Source organism: Melitaea cinxia, chromosome 5 (assembly GCF_905220565.1).
Source record: "Melitaea cinxia chromosome 5, ilMelCinx1.1, whole genome shotgun sequence".
In the NCBI taxonomy this organism is placed as follows: domain Eukaryota; kingdom Metazoa; phylum Arthropoda; class Insecta; order Lepidoptera; family Nymphalidae; genus Melitaea; species Melitaea cinxia.
Window position 1 is genome coordinate 13,658,916 of NC_059398.1, and position 6,222 is coordinate 13,665,137.

Below are 6,222 nucleotides of genomic sequence, written 5' to 3' on the forward strand. Positions count from 1 at the left end.
CGATTCAGTGACGCTATTTTTCATGCAAAATAGTAATAATTTTGTATTAAAACACAGTTTATTTAAGTATTTATTTTTAAAGTAACTTTGAAATATATTCCCTGCAAAATCTACATTCCGAATCGTTGGTAGCTTCACTTTTAATGATAATTAAAATTTTATTTCTATGGTGTAGTTTTCAAGGTGTTTTCGAAACCTATTTAAATAAAGTTAACTTTGATTTTGATTTTGCCTGCGTCAACGAACTAGTCAAAACATTCAAACTAGTATAAAATCACGCTTGAAAAATACAATTATTTATTGTAAAATATGAAATCACGCATTTTACAAATCAAATACTAAATTAATTACAATTAATTCACTACGTTTATAACAATATCGAAATTAAATTTCTAGATATGCCAATGATAATAATTACAACATTCGCAAATAAATTTCGAACAAAATCGTTTACTTCCAAAAGTACATCATTAGTTATAGCTCGATAATAATTTGTATAATTATTTCAATCCAGAGCGCTAATGACGGCGAATTTCAGGTCTAATTCAGGAGACTCTTAAATTAATTGCCGAGGCCTTGATATAATGGAATTAACTTAATCGAATAGTTGTTTACACCGTGTCACTGGGAGCAATTAAAATTGTTTCGGAAGATAATAAATCATTCTAGAAGTGAAACATCACGCTGGTGGGTGCACACCTTGCAATAAATTTTCCAATTACGAAGAGAATTCCGATGGCAGAACATTACGGGGAAATAAAATTTAATTTAATTACTTTTGCTTCCGTAAGTCACAGTGGATGGTGTGAGTTTTTAACGAGTAACTTTTTCGTCTTTTTTATTGAAAAATATATTTTTCTAAATGTAATTGGTATATGGTATATTGATGTTAAAAATAATGTTATAAATACTGTTATTTTTTTTATAAATAAAATAATTAGATGCGTTCTTGCGTTATTAATAATAACAAGTCGAATTTGTCTGTCACAAAGTCAAAATATATGTCACTTTACCATTAGTACATTTTGGCCTATCAAGAAAATTCGTCGTCGGTGAATAATTTTGTAACAATCATGTAAAATTTAGTTTTATGACTATAGTTAGACAACCGTTTTCGTGTTGTGATGTGTAAGTTCCTTTAACAATGGCGGCCGAATATTTTATTTCCGCTCAGTAAACGTTTGTATTTATACAAATATTTATATCTCATCTTAGTGTTTGTAGTTTGTATTCATATGTCTACTCACCGTACCCAAGAAAACATAAATAATCATTGCTCGAAGCAATGCATTGCTTTTTTGAACCTAATTCCAAATTAATGAGAGGTGGCCTTTGGCACGCAGTTTGACATTTACAGGCCTTACAATTCTATGACTCTCATAATGATGATAAAATTAATATAATATGCACGTGATTATATATACATTAATTACTTGAAACGTTACCAAGAGAGGAGTTTTCATTTAATTACAAATGATTACCGTGAAAACTTACGTTAATCTGTTAAAGAAGGTTGCTAGGAAAGCATCTAGCAAATTTCATTACCGTCGACTGAACCCAAACTTGATTTATTCTTCGGCGAGGCAATTTAATGATAAATATACAGTATCGTAGCAAAGATAATTTGTTCAGCAGACAACCGCAGCTTGAAAGGAGCAAATTAAGTCACAATTACCAATATTTCAGCGTCTTTATCCGCATTAGCGTGTCTCCGTCTTATTTCTCATTATAGTTTATTGTCCCTGTTAATTTACTTACAAATGATTGCAATAAGTCTAATATTTCAAGTATTTATCAAGACTGGATACGTTTTTTTGGGTGATGATAATTTTTATAAGTTTTCTAACATTACAATAGATATTATATTTTTCTGAATACGTTTTTATGAGTCCCTTACTCTCCACTTTTTTTTAATCTAAAGCAATTCTTTATTAAAGAGTAGAAATATCATGCACAGTAGGAAATCTATTAAATGTGCACGGAATATTTTTAATAAGTGAATAATTTAAGTAAGAAATTATTTCTATTATTTTTTTTTATGGCAATATTAATTTGTTATAGTCTGTAATTCCGTACTGACAAAGAAACAAAATTTATTCATATAAGGTCGGCTTTTTCTTCTTAATAAGGTAACAGATACGAATATAAATACTACTGGCAAATAAATATTTACTTCCAGATTTATAATTAGATAGTATTAATACAGAACAAATTTCAGCGTCTTCCTTATTCTTATTTGCATATCATAACGTGTACTGTTATATCCGCGCATTGACTCCTGTCATACTATATACACACATCCGCACTTAACGGGTGTTAATTTGACGATGACTGTCGCGCCGCAATCCGTCATCGCCCGAGGCTAACGTCACGTCTTTATGACGGCTAAAGGCACGTTCAAACACTGATCTACTCTTAAGTATATTAACATATAGATGGGAACTAAAATTTAATCAATACTTTTATTATTAATACCTACGATTTACTAACTACTACTTTGACTTTGACTTTGACTACTACTAACTGATACTTTTATTATTGATATTTAGTTATTGTATTGTGTGATATAGTGTAATTATGTTTACTCACAAACAACAAAAAAATCGACTACATTCACATTGACTAGTAATACGACTCAGATAACTAAAACAGTCAATTAAATACGTAATAAGAATTATCAAAATCGGTCCACCCATTAAAAATTTATAAGGTGTAAAATATAAAGTCAAATTGAGAACCTCCTCATTTATTGAAGTCGGTTAAAAACAAAGTATTTTATTAATATGCTTTTAATTTTCCTTTTCTGCAGAAAGTAATATTTGACTGATTAACAATATGGTCTATTTACCATTTCTTTAAGACTTAAACAACAATAATGACTATCTTAAATTCTAAATTCTTAATGTTAACTTAGAATAATGCAATGTAGGCACGCCCTAATTACACGATGAAGTAAAGGGTAGAACGATTGTGTACATGACTAGATATTTTTGAACCCCGCTTCCGAGTAGGAAAGTTAAGCATTGTTCTACACTGGATTATTAAAACTTAATGAATGAGCGGAATTTGAGGATTTCAATATAAATCTACCACGAGAAAATTCGAATACAGCTTAATGTAAAAAAATTGTAAGTTTCTTATTGCGCAAATTAGATTCATTTTAGAGTATATTTATTGTTTAAAATAGTACATAAAAAATGTACTAAAAAATATAATTGTGTCTAATAGATATTGTGTAATTATATTTAAAAATGCCTCAAAAAAATTTGTACGTATAAAAACTTACAATAATTATAAAAAGAAAGACTTGCAACGTCATCAAATTTTTCTAAAGAAAAATACTATCACGAAACAAAAAATTACATGTTTTATACTGATCAAATTCTAATTAAAACAATAACAACATTATATCCAATTTCATTTCTCAAAATAAATGTTTCAAGACTAATTTATAAATATACTTGAAACTTTCCCTGACACCTAAAATAATGAAATCAACTATCATTGTAAACACTTAACAAGTTCAAAACACACACGAGTCAGTCGACACACGGTCGAAACAAAGGTAGTCGATAATTGGATGTGGCCGATCCGAATGTACAGACGAGACTTAATTAAGGTTTTGGAGTTGGGCTAATTCGCCCACCTCTAGCCCTCGTAAGACTTCGTCTGGAGCGTACACGGCCTGTTCGGGTTAAGTGTCTTTAGTATCTGAAAGCGATAGAATTATTTTTTATAGTATATCATATATGTATATCAAATAATTTATGTAAAACATAAACTTTTTTTAAATATTTTACAGATGGATCAAAATCACAATGGCATTGATTTAGCAATACGTTGAAAACTATTTTTAAATTCATATTAAAGGAAAGGGTATCCAATAGCTGTGCTGTTTGTTCCATATAAGTTTCAGCTTATTGCAATAGCAAAATATCGAAGAGTAATTTAATTAGTAAATTTGCATTAAGTACGTTCAAATGTCCTATCAGTACCATTTTTCAAAAGTCATTATATATCATATACTTATTATCTGTATTTATCATAAAAAATAAACAGTGTATATGTGAGAAACTACAAATTAAGTTAAATAAAGTTCTCGAAATATAGAGCACAAAGCCGATGTCGATTTAGATTCCACTCACGTATGGTGTAACAAAAAGTAACAACTAAATATTTTGGAGACCGGCCGATAGAGGTCGGGTGCGGGTAACAAAAAGTAGGGCTCTGCCTAGGGGCCGACACCCGCACAGATATGATAATCCCAAGTATGTAAAATAGTGAAATTTAGGACCTTTCCATGTGAAGAATTGTGCTTGTTCTGTACGCAAATTATTCTAATTCGGCCCTTTTATTCGAGGCACACTCTAGGTACGGGTCTGCGACTCCTCCAACACTCATTTGTATTTCAATAAAACACCACTAACCCTATCTAAACAGAGCCTTCGATTCATATATCGGGTGGACCTCGTTAAAGAAGTCTAAGGCTACGCTTACACGACGCTACTGTGTAAGTAATACATACGTTATTCGCTCCTCGCGTATAATTCGAATAACATATATAGAAAACCTTTCATAAATAATATCACAATGTTTCTCTAATATTCATCGCTAGAAATTTATCCAAATATTGTAACCACGAGGAGGTTTTAATGTTTTTATTCGAATGTTATTTCAGCATTTTCGTTTCAATTACAATATCAAATCGGTCATCCATTAATCGATGCTCAATGAATCAATTTGAATACATTGAGCTGAGTTAACGTTCCTAAAAGTTAATATAAATAAAACCCAGCCAGGGTATACTTCATGCAAAAAAACATTATTCTTCCTTACAATGCCGTCAGTCCCCTGGCTTAGGAACATAAGGTATCCGATTCAAAAGTGTAAATAACGGTGACGTATCGGTCCAGTGGAATCCGGTGTGTCCGGCGTGTACCGTCTCGTCTGATTTGCATAGCACCGAAAAGTTTGCACAATCACATTTTCCTCATCAGCCTGCGGGGAGCATAATTCTTCCTTCCATCTGCCATCTTCCTGTATCTACCCTTGCGTAAACCTCTTTTTGCCGGGGTTCGGCCGGCGGCACTGTTCGCGATACATAAATTTCCACGATCGGTCATCCCTTAAAAACAAGTTTAGCTCTTTATCCAACGGAGAGTAAGTTAAAGAATGGCTCGCTCGTACGTTACCCTCCGATTCGTTACGTATTCAAATTATTTCGCCATTCTGTTTTTACGTCTATTTGTGTTGAACTCGGTGCCTATAGATTCTATGCCCTTTTGTGTCACTACTGATTAATTAGTGCTATATAAAATTAATATAAATACCTAATATTTTTCAAATTCGTAAATTAAATACCCATTATTTTTTATCGGATTATCATAAATTTGTGCGCTTTTGACATTATATTTTATCAGGTATTTCTAAAATAATTACTGGATTAGCACATCAAACTTGATACATATCAACGATATTGTCACTTTGAATTTTTATTAATGATTGCTTATTAATAAATTTACTCAGTAACTAATTCTTTGTATTACTTGACGTGATAATGCATGTTGTGATAACCTGTAATTAAAAGAACATTGACATCCTATTGTAAGCTCATGTGTAAGAAACTATTATTAATATACATTAATAAACTACAAAATAATTATATAGATTATTATAGATTCTATTACCAGCGTATAACAAGGCATGCCTACGTCGTTGGCTATGCAAGTCCTATGTCTAATTAATTGGACGCATCATGTGGCCAAAGCAGACCCCTTGAGCGTCAGACAGGTCACCCCCGAGAAGTTCGACTTGCAATCCTCACGTGATCCCCGTTGGATAATTAAATAATAAGGCTCTAAGCTGTCTCCTTTGTTTCACACTAAATACTATATTTAGATCGTAAATTGTAAATTTTATACAAAACTAAAAATATAAATTGGTTAGTGTTATGGTATGTATATATTACGAAACAAATTTTCTTTATTTATAACAAAATTAAAACACCTACTATTTTACAGTAGCTAAATGAGAATATAATTATATCGTTATAAGTCAGTCAGTCAGTCAGTTCAGCCTATTGCAGTTCACTGCTGGACACAGGCCTCCCTAAGGTCGCGCCAGAAATGCCGGTTTTCCGCGATCCTCATCCAGCCTACACCGGCAATCTTACGTAGATCATCGATCCAACAGGCCGGAGGATGTCCCATACTGCGTTTGTTT

The 6,222-nt window shown here is 31.8% G+C and overlaps 1 long non-coding RNA gene across 1 annotated transcript; it reads right to left on the bottom strand.

Annotated features, from left to right (window-relative positions):
* Positions 1-348: 348 nt before the first annotated feature.
* On the bottom strand, positions 349-5,631 carry LOC123653375. The gene is made up of 3 exons (XR_006743078.1): positions 5,531-5,631; positions 2,515-2,519; positions 349-361 (listed from the first exon to the last, which is right to left on the bottom strand). It is a non-coding gene; the product is annotated as an uncharacterized LOC123653375 (long non-coding RNA).
* Positions 5,632-6,222: the final 591 nt, after the last annotated feature.